Genomic DNA, 14,573 nt, shown 5'->3' with positions numbered 1-14,573 from the left:
TCCTCCTGGCCTGATTTTCTCATCTGGCCCGGATGTTGCTGTGGCCTCTTCATCCTTGGGGAGCCCTGAGCCAGCAAGGGGTGTAAAAAGAAAAAACTTTGAGTACCTAATCTGGGAGATGGAGGAGAGGGAGGCTGCGAGAGAGCGAGAAGCAACAGACTGCCCGTGTAATGCACTGCACATTAGAGATCGACCGATATGGGTTTTTCTATAGCCGATGCCGATGTTTAAGGGTCAGGGTCAGGGTCAGCCGATGGCCGATATGTGCTGCTGATTTTTTTTTTAGGGCTGATATCGTGATTTTTTTTTTTTCCCCTTCATTTGCTTGCTAAAATGTCACAACATTTCTAAACGTAACATCATTTATTGAACACTGACTTGAACCATCTCTCTAATCTTAATTTTGTGCACTGCACGGTATTAAAATGTAATATTTATCCAAAGCTAACCAAACAAATCAATAAACTGACCAAGTATTAAATATATAAAACTGGTAATATAAAAAAAAAAACACATCAATCATTTACATAAAAGTTTTAGAGTATTTATTTAGCAAAATTTTTCAAGTTAGTTGGAACAAATGTAAACTTAAATATACATTTAAATAAAATAAATACAACTTTATAAATAACAATCAATTAAACTGAAATGTATAAAAAATAAATAATAGTAGTGCTGCAAACACACTAGCAACCAGCAAGATTTGTGTTTGGTATAAATGACAGAACATCTAAAGTGCATTTGAACTTTCTGCTTTTTGCAACTTTCTGCATTTTTATAACAACTGGTCAACCTTCAGTGGGATCCGAATTCTGCCATTTACGTTGGGCATCAAACATTTCTGTTAGAGTTGGCTGAGATACATTGGCTGTAGAGGCAGCTGCTGCTTTTTCTTTCTGTGCATCTTTGTAAGCCTGGAGGTGGTGACATCTCAGGTGACTCCACAAATTTGTGGTGTTTTTCTTTTGACCTTTTTCAGCTCCCAAGCTCATCAGTCCATTGCAGATATTGCACCTGGCTTTCCCTGGAGTTGGCTCGGTGAAATGCTGCCATACTGGATTTGATTTTTGTTCTGCCATCAGACAGCGATTACTAAACAGAAGAAACATTCATGGTTAGCATTTTAGTAGCGCCTTCATCTTCAATTCAGTCTATAATTCTTGAGCGGAATATGCTCATAGTTGGATAGAAACCCGGCTATTGTCTGCATCAAACCAGGCCCGACTACAGAATCAAATCACTGAGGGTGCTTCAGAAATTACTGAGAGTGCTCTAGTAAAGTCTAGATGTTGGCTAAGCAACGGCTCTAGCATACAGTGAGAAATGTAGGATTATTTACAAGTTCAAGTTATAAAAATAAATAAAACATTTTGCTACAAATGTTTGTCTATTAGTATGCCTTTACATTGCTTTAATGCATTACTAGTATTTTTACATGTAATTTCCCTGAGAACCAGGAAAAAAAGGTTGTGAATTTAGACTTTTTATTTTTAGGTCATTACATTGTTTGGAGCATAAAAAAACAAATGTATATTTTTGGGTAAAAAAAAACAAAAAACCTATGTTATATGCTACATCATCTGCTCTGTAGAGGACAACATAACTCATTTATTAAGAAAATGTAAAACATGAATAGGCAAAAACAATGGGATTTTTTTTTTCATTCACCAATCAATTTATATGCTTCAAGGTTGTTGTTTTTTTTATGCAAACTTTGTGTAAAGATGACTCAAATGTTATGAAAGATATAAGCCTAACAGGATAATTATTGATAAACATGACCATACATGCAATTCATCTATACACTACATCTAATTTGCATAGTAATTTGTTTTTGGGAAAATATGTATTGTAAAAAGACATGTAATAATGGGAGTAATAAAAAGGAATATTTTTATAAGAATCTCATATTTCATAAGATATCCAGACTTAAATCTGTGTATATTGTTGAGAAATTCACTAAAATGTGTCCTCTACAGAGGCAAAAGCTCTATTCTGGGTCTCAGGAGGATATTTCTGACTCGTGCAGTGAATCCAGCATGTATATTCGATTAACAACTATATCTGTGATTAGCTACATCACTCACCGCTGCACAAACACATTGTAAATAGATGCATTTGGCGCTCTCCAGAGCGCGAACACAAATGTGCAAATCTGCCTAGTCTGTTTCGCCAGTATATTATTACAGTATCAACTGAGAGTGCTTTTTGCTCACGTTTGAGAACCGGGCCTGCATCAAACCATGCGTCCGAACAAATGTCACACTGTTCTGGTTCCGGGCTGCTCCAGGACAGCTAATTTATGTGTCTCCGAGCACGGTGCCGTCTGTGAGCGGGGCGGAGTAATATAGCTAATATATAGTATATATAATATATACTATATAATATAGTAATATATCACGCTGCAGTGTGTGTGAGAGCTGCCGCCTTCTCCACCCCACGCACTGAGAAATTCTCCGACTCCAATACAGGAAAAATAAAACAGAACTTATAACATTGGGGGCTAGAATGTTAGTGTGGTGATGTAATCAGCCCTCATAGGGTTAATACCCAAATATGGTGTGTGCGCGTATATAAAAAAGAGATGCGACGGACATGTAGGCACGCTTACTATTCCGGGTCTGGGAAGTGACGTCATTCTGGGGCGCCTGTTTTGGTTCAGGAGTGTGGCGGAGGAGAACGGCAGACACGGGGAGTGAACGCTATCATTGCGAGCCTTTTGTTGCACGTCATCGAGTGCACTGCTCGGCGTGAGTTATTTACCGCAGTGGTACATGGCGTGGAGGTGTTGCAGCAGGCTTGGCAGACTTTGAGGACGCTGTCGGCTTATGCTGCTTTCTGTTATTCCTATCTGCGTGTGACACTGGATGACTTCGGACGGACTGGGTGGTGTTTTTCTCGCAAAGCGCCGTCTCGTGCGTCCGTCTCTTGTTCTGTGCTCTTTCTATGAACTCGTATGTGAATTCTAACTCGACAGTGTGACGGTTTCCATCAGTCGAAGGACGACGCCCAAATTGATCTACGCCGGACGTGCAGCCTGCCATAATCCACACTGGGGCTGTGATTTTGGACTGAGGACGAGAAGTGGGGGTAACTTCGTAGCGACGAAGATCCATGGTGGCACCCTGATGCTTAGGTGTTTATTAGTAGTTTCGTCTGGGTTTTGTATTTCTTTTTTTTCTGTTCTTTTCTGTGTCTAATTTATTTTCTGTTTGTGATTTTGGGTTTAGTCGTGTCTTGAAGTATAAGGGAATGATCCCTTATTGAGCCCGTTACTTTACTGATTACTGACCACGAGCATCAGCAGAGTAGCTGATATTGCAACTGAGAGAAGGGCTGGCCTTTTCTGGCCGTACGTGACTGTATGCTTCATTGACAATTTTACGTGGAAAGTGTGTGTGTTTTTGTCATATTGATTGATTTTGTCTCTTCCCTTCAGAATCTGGGGGTACCTGTGGTCCCTGAAGTCTTCTGGGTGTGGTGTTGGTTTGATTGACAGTTTGCAGTGTTCACAGCGTGTGGAGTGTTGTGAGCACGAGTGGTTGCTGTGTTGACCTGGTAGTCAGGACGAATTCCCCAGGTTCTGAAGTGGTAGGTGTGTGTGTGTGTGTGTTGGACCTATCTGGTTTTAGGATTTATCATTAAAGATTGTGCTGTGCTTTATTTAATGGTGTTTGCGAATAAATTGTTTTATACCATCATCATTGTCTGCTATCTGACTCAGCCACTGCGTATCTGCGTGCTTTGAGTACTTAAATTCATCTGGGGGTTCCCGGGCCATTTCCGGGTGGCGTAGTCGGACTTAATTCAAACCCAAACTGCCACATTTGGCGTATGGTCGGCAGGGTTTTGTGGCTGTTGTACAGATTCAGACACGGTGATTGTTTTTTGTTTTTTTGTTGTTTCTTTTGTTTCAGTGGTGATAACACGGTGGATGTTCGTCCGGTAAGTGCCCCATATAGTATTTAGTTATGGAGGCTGAGTTACAGGAAATGAGAGATCTTGTGATTCAGTTAAAGGCTGATAATGAGAGATTGCGACAGGAACGGGCACCGGTTGAGTTGCTTGATCCTGGCTTAGCCTCTGGTAGTGCGTCGCGACCGGTAACGCCCAGTTCCGTTGACTCAAACGTTGGTACTGTCGAACGCTTCGTGTTCATTCCGCGAGAGCGCCGTTGTCCAAAATTCAATGGTAGATCTGGTATAGGCATTGAAGAATGGGTCGAGGAAGCAGAGGCGTGTATGCGTATGCGGACGATGACTGTTGCTGAAAGAGCTTTCTTTTTGTTTGATCATCTTGAAGGAGAGGCTCGAGATGAAATTAGATATCGACCAAGTATGGACAAAGATGACCCAGCAAAAATAATTTCAGCATTGCGTGAGCTATATGGTTGCACAGTATCTTATGTTGCACTTCAAGAGGCTTTTTATTCACGGCGACAGTTGGAGGGAGAAACGTTACAAGAGTTCTCCCTGGTACTGTTGGGTCTGTTCGATAAACTTAGACATCAGTCACCGCATGCTATTTTGAATGCAGACGTCATAGTACGGGATCAATTTATTGAATGTGTGTTAGATAATGCGTTACGCCGGGAATTAAAACAGCTAGTACGGCGTCAGCCTGCTGCAACACTTTTGGATGCGCGAGGGGAAGCTATTCGCTGGGAACGAGAGGGGATGCCAGGGGGTGTCAGGGGTCGGAGCCAATCTGCACCTTTGGTGCACGGGATCCAATGTGGGGTTTAAGGCGATACAGGGATAACCTCCGAACATGGGAGGCGCTCATCAGAATTAGGGGAATTACGGGAAATGCTGCATCAACAGCAAAAGCAAATTGATCAACTTACTCAGATTCTAGCCCGTAGCCAAAGTCCCCAGTTTCGCGGTCGTTCGCCACGTTTTGCGTCCGTGATTTGCCGTCGGTGCCAGCAGCCCGGTCATTTTGCTCGAGAGTGTAGTCGGCAACCTCGCTCTCCTGGCCCTCCAGCTCATCCCCATGTTGACTCGTTATCCAGCGAAGTAAGGCCAGTTAGGTCCGGCTTTTCCAACCAGTCGGAAAACTAGTCCCCACCGGGCTGCAGAGCCACAGTCCGGTTGGGGTTATGAATGGCTCCCGTGTGTTCTTTGATAGTGTCTCCACGTCTCATTTAGTCTCCTCTTGCCCACACCTTGCTGTCACGATTGGGGGTGTCTCAGTGCCCTGCCTGATAGATACTGGTTCCATGGTATCGACCATTACAGAGAGCTGTTTTAGGTCATGGTTTGAACCATGGGGCCAGGATCGGTTGCAGTCATGCCACTGGTTGCGGCTCAGAGCCGCCAATGGTCTGGAAATTCCCTACATCGGCTACCTAGAATTAGATATTGAACTATGTGGTCGTACCGTATCCGGGTGTGGAATATTGGTGGTTCGTGACCCCCCAGGTGCTAATTTGAGTATTCCCGGTATTCTAGGAATGAATGTTCTTAGTCGTTGCTATAGCGAGCTCTTCGGACAGCATGGAGCAGCCTTATTTGATTTACCATTAGTAACGCGGGATACGGAGTTATCCCAGGCCTTCCAAGCCTGTCAAAAAGTGGATGGTCTTACGTGTGGAGGTAATACCAAAATCCGGGGGCGTCGAGTATGTCGCGTTCCAGGCGGCACTCTGAAATTTGTAACTGCTACATGTTCGTCTGTGTTTAGTGGTAAGACAGTATTATTTGAGCCCCTGGAGACCGGGTTACCTGTGGTCTTATTAGCCTCTCCGTCTTTAGTGCGTGTGAGCGGTGGTACAGTTCTAGTACCTGTGGTTAACGTAGGTATACTTGACGCTGTTTTATATCCTACCACGATCCTAGGGAAGCTGCAGGAAGTGTATTTTGTGGATCCTCCCGTGGGGCTGACTGAGGTGTCGACAGCGACTGTTAGGACAGCAACCTGCGATAAGATTGTTGTGTCAGGGGCAGAGTGCGTCGAAAATGTAGAGCTACAAGGGTTGTCGGACGAAGATCAGGAACAGGTAAGGGCGCTCCTTTGGGAATTCCAGAGTGTGTTTTCCACTGGCGAAGGAGATCTTGGTTGTACTGACCTGTTGTCCCATGAAATCCCTTTAGTAGACGAGACTCCAGTCCGACAACGCTATAGACGAATTCCTCCGTCGGAATATGAGTTGGTTAAGACCCATATTAGCCAGCTGTTAGATGCTCAGGTGATCCAGGAGAGTTGCAGTCCATATGCATCCCCGGTAGTATTGGTAAAGAAGAAGGACGGTAGCCTGCGCTTATGCATAGACTACCGCCAACTCAATTCTAAGACTCGAAAGGACTCGTTCCCGTTGCCTCGAATTGAAGAAACATTAGATTCTTTAACAGGGGCCCGCTGGTTCACCACATTAGATCTGGCCAGCGGGTACAATCAAGTCCCTGTTGCTGAATCGGATCGTTATAAAACGGCCTTCTGCACACCCTTTGGGCTATACGAATGGAATCGAATGCCCTTTGGCCTGTGCAACGCACCCGGTACTTTCCAGCGTCTGATGGAGCGTCTCTTTGGCGACCAGCGACACCAGTCTGTCTTATTGTATCTTGATGACATTATTGTGTACTCCTCATCCGTGCAACACCATCTGCAGAGATTGAGGATGGTGCTGGGTCGCCTACGAGACGCTGGCCTCAAAGTTAAGCTGGAAAAGTGTGCATTTTTCAGAGAAAAGGTGCAATACTTGGGACATGTAATATCGTCCCAGGGGGTGGCTACAGACCCAGGAAAGGTCGAGGCCGTAGCGCAGTGGCCCTGCCCTAGGACCGTGTCCGAGCTGCGGACCTTCCTGGGTTTCGTTAGTTACTACAGGCGATTTGTGGAGGGGTTCGCTCAGGTGGCAGCTCCGTTGCATCGGCTGGTGACCGAGGCAAATAAAGGGAAAGTGAGGAGTCGGAGACAGGAATTGGCGCCGTGGTGGTCAGAACAGTGCGAGCAAGCGTTTCGGACTTTGAAGCAGAAACTCACTACTGCGCCGGTCCTTGCATACGCAGATTTTAAACTTCCGTTTATCTTAGAGATTGACGCTAGCTATGTAGGGTTAGGGGCGGTGCTCTCCCAAGAGGTCGATGGCAAGGTGAGGCCAGTGGCTTACGCTAGCCGAAGTCTTCGGCCAGCGGAGCGTAATACTGCCACGTACAGTTCCATGCGGCTCGAGTTTTTGGCCTTAAAATGGGCGATGGCAGAAAAGTTTCGTGAATACCTGTTGGGTCATCGATGTATCGTCCGTACTGACAATAATCCGCTGAGTCACCTGGCCACTGCGAAATTGGGCGCCACGGAACAACGATGGGCAGCCGAACTAGCGGCTTTCGATTTTGTAGTACAGTATCGATCAGGCAAGTCTAACCAGAATGCGGATGCGTTATCGCGGTTACCTTCTGGGGAACAGCCCGCAAGGGACAATAGTCAGTCGGGTATGGTAGTTCCTGAACTGCTGAGGCGTGCGGCGGTTTTAGGTCCGATGGAACCTATTGCGATGAGGGCTGTCCAGGCCATGCCGGGTCGATCTGGGACAGAATTGGTGGCTCTACAGGAGGAGGACCCCGTTATTGGTATAGCTCTTAGGTATTGGCGCCAAGGGCGAGGCCCAGGGCCGCATGAGAGACGATCCTTACCTAATCTGGTGCTAATATTACTTCGGCAGTGGGACCGTCTAGAGGAACAGGAGGGTCTGGTATATCGAAGGGTCCATCGTCCCGATGGTGGCGAAGCAGTGCTTCAGCTGGTGCTGCCTGCCGTGTTACAACCTGAGGTACTGAACCAATTGCATCAGGGTCATGGGCATCAGGGCATCGAGCGCACCCTGGAATTGGTGCGGCAACGATGTTACTGGCCAGGGATGTCGGCCGATGTAGCCCAGTGGGTGCAGCGGTGCGAGCGGTGTCAACAGGCCAAGGGGGCTATACCAGTCGCTCGGAGCTATATGGCCCACTTATTGGCCTCTCGCCCGAATGAAATAGTGGCCCTCGACTTCACGGTCTTGGAACCCTCTCATTCTGGGCAGGAAAATGTGCTTGTGATGACGGACGTTTTCAGTAAATTTACGGTAGCGATTCCTACTCAGAATCAACAGGCGGAGACCGTGGCTCGTGTCTTGGTGGGTGAGTGGTTTTATAAGTTTGGGGTTCCAGGCCGTATCCATTCGGACCAGGGCCGAAATTTTGAGTCCCGCCTTATCCAGCAGCTGTGTAACCTCTACCAGGTGGGCAAGTCTCGCACTACCCCATACCACCCAGCCGGTAATGGCCAGTGCGAACGGTTCAACCGGACTCTGCACAATTTATTGCGGACTTTGCCCACCGGGAGAAAGAGGGACTGGGCATCTTGTTTGCCCCAGGTGTTGTTTTGTTACAACACCACTCCCCACCAAGCCACTGGAGAAGCCCCCTACTATTTGATGTTTGGGCAGGAGCCTAGATTGCCGGTGGACTTCCTGCTGGGTCGGGTGCAGGAGCCAGTGGCTGGTAGGGTCCATCATTGGGTGGAAGAGCACCAGTCCCGGCTTCAGGTGGCTTTTGATGGCGCCCGTGAGCGGCTGCAAGCTGCAGCCCAACATCGCAAGGCCAAGCACGATCGGCAAGTAAGGGAACAGCCTTTGTCTAAGGGTCAACTGGTCTATCTGCGCCAACATGGCTTTGTGGGACGTCATAAGATCCAGGACCTTTGGAGCTCGACGGTATATCAAGTAGTCCAGACCCCACGAGATGGTGGGTCAGTGTACACCGTGGCACCAGTGCAGGACCTTGAAAAGGTTCGTCATGTTCATCGTGCGTCTTTGAAACCTCGTAATCAGAATATCCCAGCATGTACTGAATTTTTGGCAGGGCATGTTGAGCCATCGTCACCCCCTGAGATAGAGGATGAATCGGAGGACGGGGATTTAGCCCGTGTGGTGGTAGAGGCCCCGTCGGTTACTCAAGGGGGTGTAGAGGTGAGTGGAGCTCTATCAGAGGCCAGGATTAGTCTAGCTCCGAGAGCGGAGGACTCCACTAGCCAGCCTGTCGAGGGAATACGTGGAGATGGCGCTAGCTCTCGGCTAGAGTTAGAACCCATAGTTTCGGGACTTCCCACTATGTTAGGGGGTGCCACAAGAAGAACAGGGCGTGTTGGGGCAGGTCAGCACTCCAATCGGTACCACTTGCCGCGAGCGGTAGGAAGTGAAGTTAACCATATTTCTGCCAGTTCTAGTTTGGGCCCGGCGTGGTTCAGACCATGGGACCAGTAGTGCTCTTCATCGTCGGGACTACGATGACTAATGAGGGGGTAGATTGTGGTGATGTAATCAGCCCTCATAGGGTTAATACCCAAATATGGTGTGTGCGCGTATATAAAAAAGAGATGCGACGGACATGTAGGCACGCTTACTACTCCGGGTCTGGTAAGTGACGTCATTCTGGGGCGCCTGTTTTGGTTCAGGAGTGTGGCGGAGGAGAACGGCAGACACGGGGAGTGAACGCTATCATTGCGAGCCTTTTGTTGCACGTCATCGAGTGCACTGCTCGGCGTGAGTTATTTACCGCAGTGGTACATGGCGTGGAGGTGTTGCAGCAGGCTTGGCAGACTTTGAGGACGCTGTCGGCTTATGCTGCTTTCTGTTATTCCTATCTGCGTGTGACACTGGATGACTTCGGACGGACTGGGTGGTGTTTTTCTCGCAAAGCGCCGTCTCGTGCGTCCGTCTCTTGTTCTGTGCTCTTTCTATGAACTCGTATGTGAATTCTAACTCGACAGTGTGACGGTTTCCATCAGTCGAAGGACGACGGCCAAATTGATCTACGCCGGACGTGCAGCCTGCAATAATCCACACTGGGGCTGTGATTTTGGACTGAGGACGAGAAGTGGGGGGTAACTTCGTAGCGACGAAGATCCATGGTGGCACCCTGATGCTTAGGTGTTTATTAGTAGTTTCGTCTGGGTTTTGTATTTCTTTTTTTTCTGTTCTTTTCTGTTGTAAAATTGTTTTATACCATCATCATTGTCTGCTATCTGACTCAGCCACTGCGTATATGCGTGCTTTGAGTACTTAAATTCATCTGGGGGTTCCCGGGCCATTTCCGGGTGGCGTAGTCGGACTTAATTCAAACCCAAACTGCCACATTAGCAAGCAAGCTGCTGATATTTTTCATCTACAGTCATTAAAGTTAGTAAGCGTAAGCGAACCGTCAACCAGTTGTGGCATTCTATTGTTTTTTTTCTTTCACTAAGTGAAGCAACTCTTCATAGTTTGCTAGTAATATATAGTAAATATAAGGCCATTAGACTTTGAAATATCAGAATTTAAGTCTTACCTTTATCTCCCAGGACTGTTGTTGATTTCCAAAAGTTTTGGCTGGGGGTCCTTCACATGCGGCAGCAGCAGCACCAATAACAAGGGGCTGCCCGCGGATGGGCCTAACTTTAAATCGGCGCTATTAAACACGGATATTGGCCGATGCCGATATATTAAAAAATGACAAATATCGTCCCGATATATCGGCCAACCGATATATCGGTCGACCTCTACTAGTGACCTGCCTGCAATATTCAGCAATGAAAGGCTATACTCACGACTAGTTGACCTGTCGTGGCCCTCTGACGTGGGTGTACCTAAGCAATGCAGAAACATCAGTCAGTCATTATCAATAGTGTTAGTTACCTGCATGCTGATTTGATAATCTAAAAATGAAATGTTAAACTCACCACTAGTTGACCTGTTCAAGCCGAGACCTGGCTGTACCTAAGCAATGCAGAAACATCAGTCAGTCATTATCAATAGTCCTAGTGACCTGCCTGCAATATGAATGAAAGCACCTGCAATGAAAGGCTATACTCACGACTAGTTGACTTGTCCTGGCCCATAGACCTGGGTGAACCTAAACAAACCAAATTGAAATTTATTTGCAAAATATGTGTCATACCATTCTAAAATAAAGTATTGTGGTGCTGCAGAGACATCCTACAAATAATACCCTACAGTCTAAAGAAAAAATCTTTGTTTGGTACAGATCCTCACCAAAAAAAAATCACATTTCAATTTTTTTTAAATATATATTTTACAATGAAAATAATGATACAAAAATGATCATTCCCTCCAATATTGTGAATCATTTCACAATCATAATATCAGTCAAAATAATTGCAATTAGATATTTTCCTAATATTGTGTGATCACAGTAGTGATTACCTGCATGCTGATTTGCTATTCTAACAATAAAAGTAAACTCACCACCAGGGCAGTTGGAACAAATTCTTAAAGTCAAATATAATTTGAATAGTAAAAAAATAAAATAAATACTATTTGAATATTAAAATTACAAAATGCTTTTCTCATGTCACGTTTGATGAACAATTCCAGTCAATTCAAGTTAGCGAGTGTGAGAAACACAAGGCAATGTGAGGTCTTTAGATTACTGAGCTAGCGTTATGTACCGAGTAAAGTAAGTACAAGGGGGAGTGACAGGCTGCGGCTGGTATTCGGAAGGATCGGAAATAGCTTTAACATTAACTTTAAAATCTTCATCCACCGAGCCAAAATGCTTATGTTATCATTAGTTAGCTAATTATCTTTTCCTCACTACATTGCGAGTTAAAGAAGCTTAGCTGGGAGCTTAACGGAGACAGCTAAAGTTAATGAAAGCTGCCCTACAGCTGTCAGAGTTAGCTTCGACTTCATATAGTACCTTCTCAGTATTCTCAGCTACATTAACCCAGGCATCAGGGATGGTCCCCTCCATTTCCTTCCCATTTTCATTCCAAACGGCTCTGACAAAAAGCATAACCTGCAACAAAATGAATAAATTTTGTTTATTTGTTTATAAATGTATTAAATATATATATATTAGTGCTGCACGATCATACATTCATCATTGGTCATCGGTCATTCATCATTGGTCATCGGTCATTCATCATTGGTCATCGGTCACCATTGTGAGAGAATGAGGTGAGAGCCGCGTCTCTGTCAGCAGCGGCTGCTCTTAAAGAGACAGTAGCCACTAATTATCTTGGTCAGTAAAGTTAATCAAAGAACAAAGAGAACAGAGAACGTTACTCACTACTCTTGACTAAAGAACTTTTGTAGCTTTAATAAGGTTTAGTCTATATTTCATTTATATTTTATGCAGTACAGACTGTTTGATAACTGAATTCAATTTCGGTATATGTCCAAGGTCTACCAGTTAGACAGTAAGGGCACAGGTAAATATGACCTTTCTTTTTTATTGTTGTACTATTGAGACAAATAAGATTGAGTTGAGAAATATACATTTCAGCATTATCACTAACCTGTGTGTGCATTTTACTTGAGAACCAAGCAAGTTGACTCATGAAACCATTTGTTTATTATATCACAATCGCATATCGCAATCTTGACCTCAATAATCACAATATGACATATTTCCCAAATCGTGCAGCCCTATATATACATACCCAGTATATACCCAACGTACTTTATGACTGGCCGATGTTCAACATGAATGTTCAATGCCATGCCGCAGAGGAATCATGACAGATCCATTGTTGAAAGGCAGACAGGCTACTTTTCGACCAAGGTCTTTTTCCTTGACTTCTTTTCTTTGAAATCTACGGCCATTCCCTATGTAAGCAATGTTTAAGAGTTTTGACGGACATGGTTTGTCAAACAGGTCGACAGTGTCTCTGTTTTATCACATCGCAAACAACTGTCCCATCTCCCCTCCTCTCTTGAACAAAAGCAAACCTCTCATCTTCCAGAATGAAGCAGCTGTCTCTCCTTTTTGTTGAAATGTACATTTGGGGCTTCGCTTTTGGCTGTGCACTGGAATTCCCCTGGGCATGTTCGCTTTCGACCAGGCGTTTGGACACCTGCGCTAATGGATTTTGGCCAGTCCTGACCAATCTTTTGATCTGCTGCAAATAATTATCATATGGAAAGCAACATATGTCCTTTAAAGAGCACCTAAAACGAGAGACATCTTCATGGATGTGTAACAGGGCATGCACATTGTACACAGTAAATGTTTTTCCATAGAGTGCAGGGCAGCTGGACACAAAGTGCCTCATCAATTCAGTAGAAAAATTCAAATGGGCAGCTCTTGTCCTGTCATCTGAGTCCAGCATGATGGATACTGCCACGGTCAATGTCACAAAATGAGCATACAGCTGTGAGGAGACAGTATTTTTGAGTACTGTGGGTCCTGTGTAAAGAAGAAACTGACGGAAGTCTGTGGCTTTCCACCTGTCCAACTCCTGAAGGCCACGGGGCTGTCGCGCAAACTCGCTGGGCATCTGGCCTCGTAGCATGTTCAGTTTTTGTGAGATTTCAATATTCTGTCTCACAGAGAGCCTACACAGTTTTGGCCCTCTAGTCAGATACACCAACAGCCGCCTAACAACACCCAAGCAAATCGTATGCATATAGTCTAACACAAAGGCACTGACACAGGGAATCCCAGCAGCTATTAAAGGGCTAGACCCATTTTGATGGCGGGAAGACTCTATCTGACTAAATGCTTCATCTGTGCGCAAGGTGGATGTCAGCTGATTGAAGACAACTCTTCTTTCGACATACTGGCCTTTCACTTGGCACCTCTCACAACTGTCATGTGCAGTATGACCTTTAATGCAATCAATTTGCAGCATGTGGGGGGGCTGAGTGACCTCAGAATGACCTAAAATATTCTTTTAATATCTAAAAAACCGAAACAGCACAAACAAAACTTTTTACAGCACAAACCAGCACAAACGATTGAGCATAGTTTGACTACGTTTTGCGTTGGGTGGGGGGCCAACTTCATGCACATGTCAGCGGAGGCTCTCGCTGCGGAGCCAGGCGAAAGTATAAACAAGGCTTAATTCTGTGAAACGACAACGGAGGGCGACTCTGAGTAATTGTTCTCCAAACCATCAAAAAGCAGAGATGAGAGGAAGTAGTTTGCTGAATAATTTGTCAAACACTCGTCTCGTGAGAAGTTTGTGAATAAATGGATCTTCACATATAAACTGATTAGGTTGTGGGTCATTTTGAGGACACGTGTGAAAAAGTTTTTTAGTAGCCTACACTTATTAAACCCTAACCAAATAATCAAATTAAACCCAGTAAACTTGAAATTGTGACTGGTTGTGACAACAAAACATATTAATGAATAGGCCCAGATAGATTTCAGCCTAATAGGGACACCTGCACTGAATCGCCAATTTAACATGGATTTTGTGTATTTTGAAAATACTGGATTTGTTTTTAAATACATTTTTCCACATTTTTTTTTTTTGTATTTTCATGTATTTATGCGCATCTCTGTATATATATACAGGGAGTGCAGAATTATTAGGCACGTTGATTTTCTGATCATATTTTTTTTCCAGGCACATTTGACCAATTCCAAACCACAGTAATCCTAATAACTACTATTGATTTAGTATTTAATAATGTATAAGTGATATATAATTGTTCATGAAGGCTGGAAATGAAAATCACCTTATATTTAGGTGTGCAGAATTATTAGGCATGTTTTCTTTTACAGATAAATTGAGCCAAAAAAGAGATTTAACTCTAACTTTAAAAGTATTAAATGCCCATGAGAAGGATGCAATACTAG

Source organism: Gobio gobio (genome assembly GCF_949357685.1).
Source record: "Gobio gobio genome assembly, chromosome: 1".
NCBI lineage: Eukaryota > Metazoa > Chordata > Actinopteri > Cypriniformes > Gobionidae > Gobio > Gobio gobio.
Note: the sequence above shows the minus strand (reverse complement) of the source record.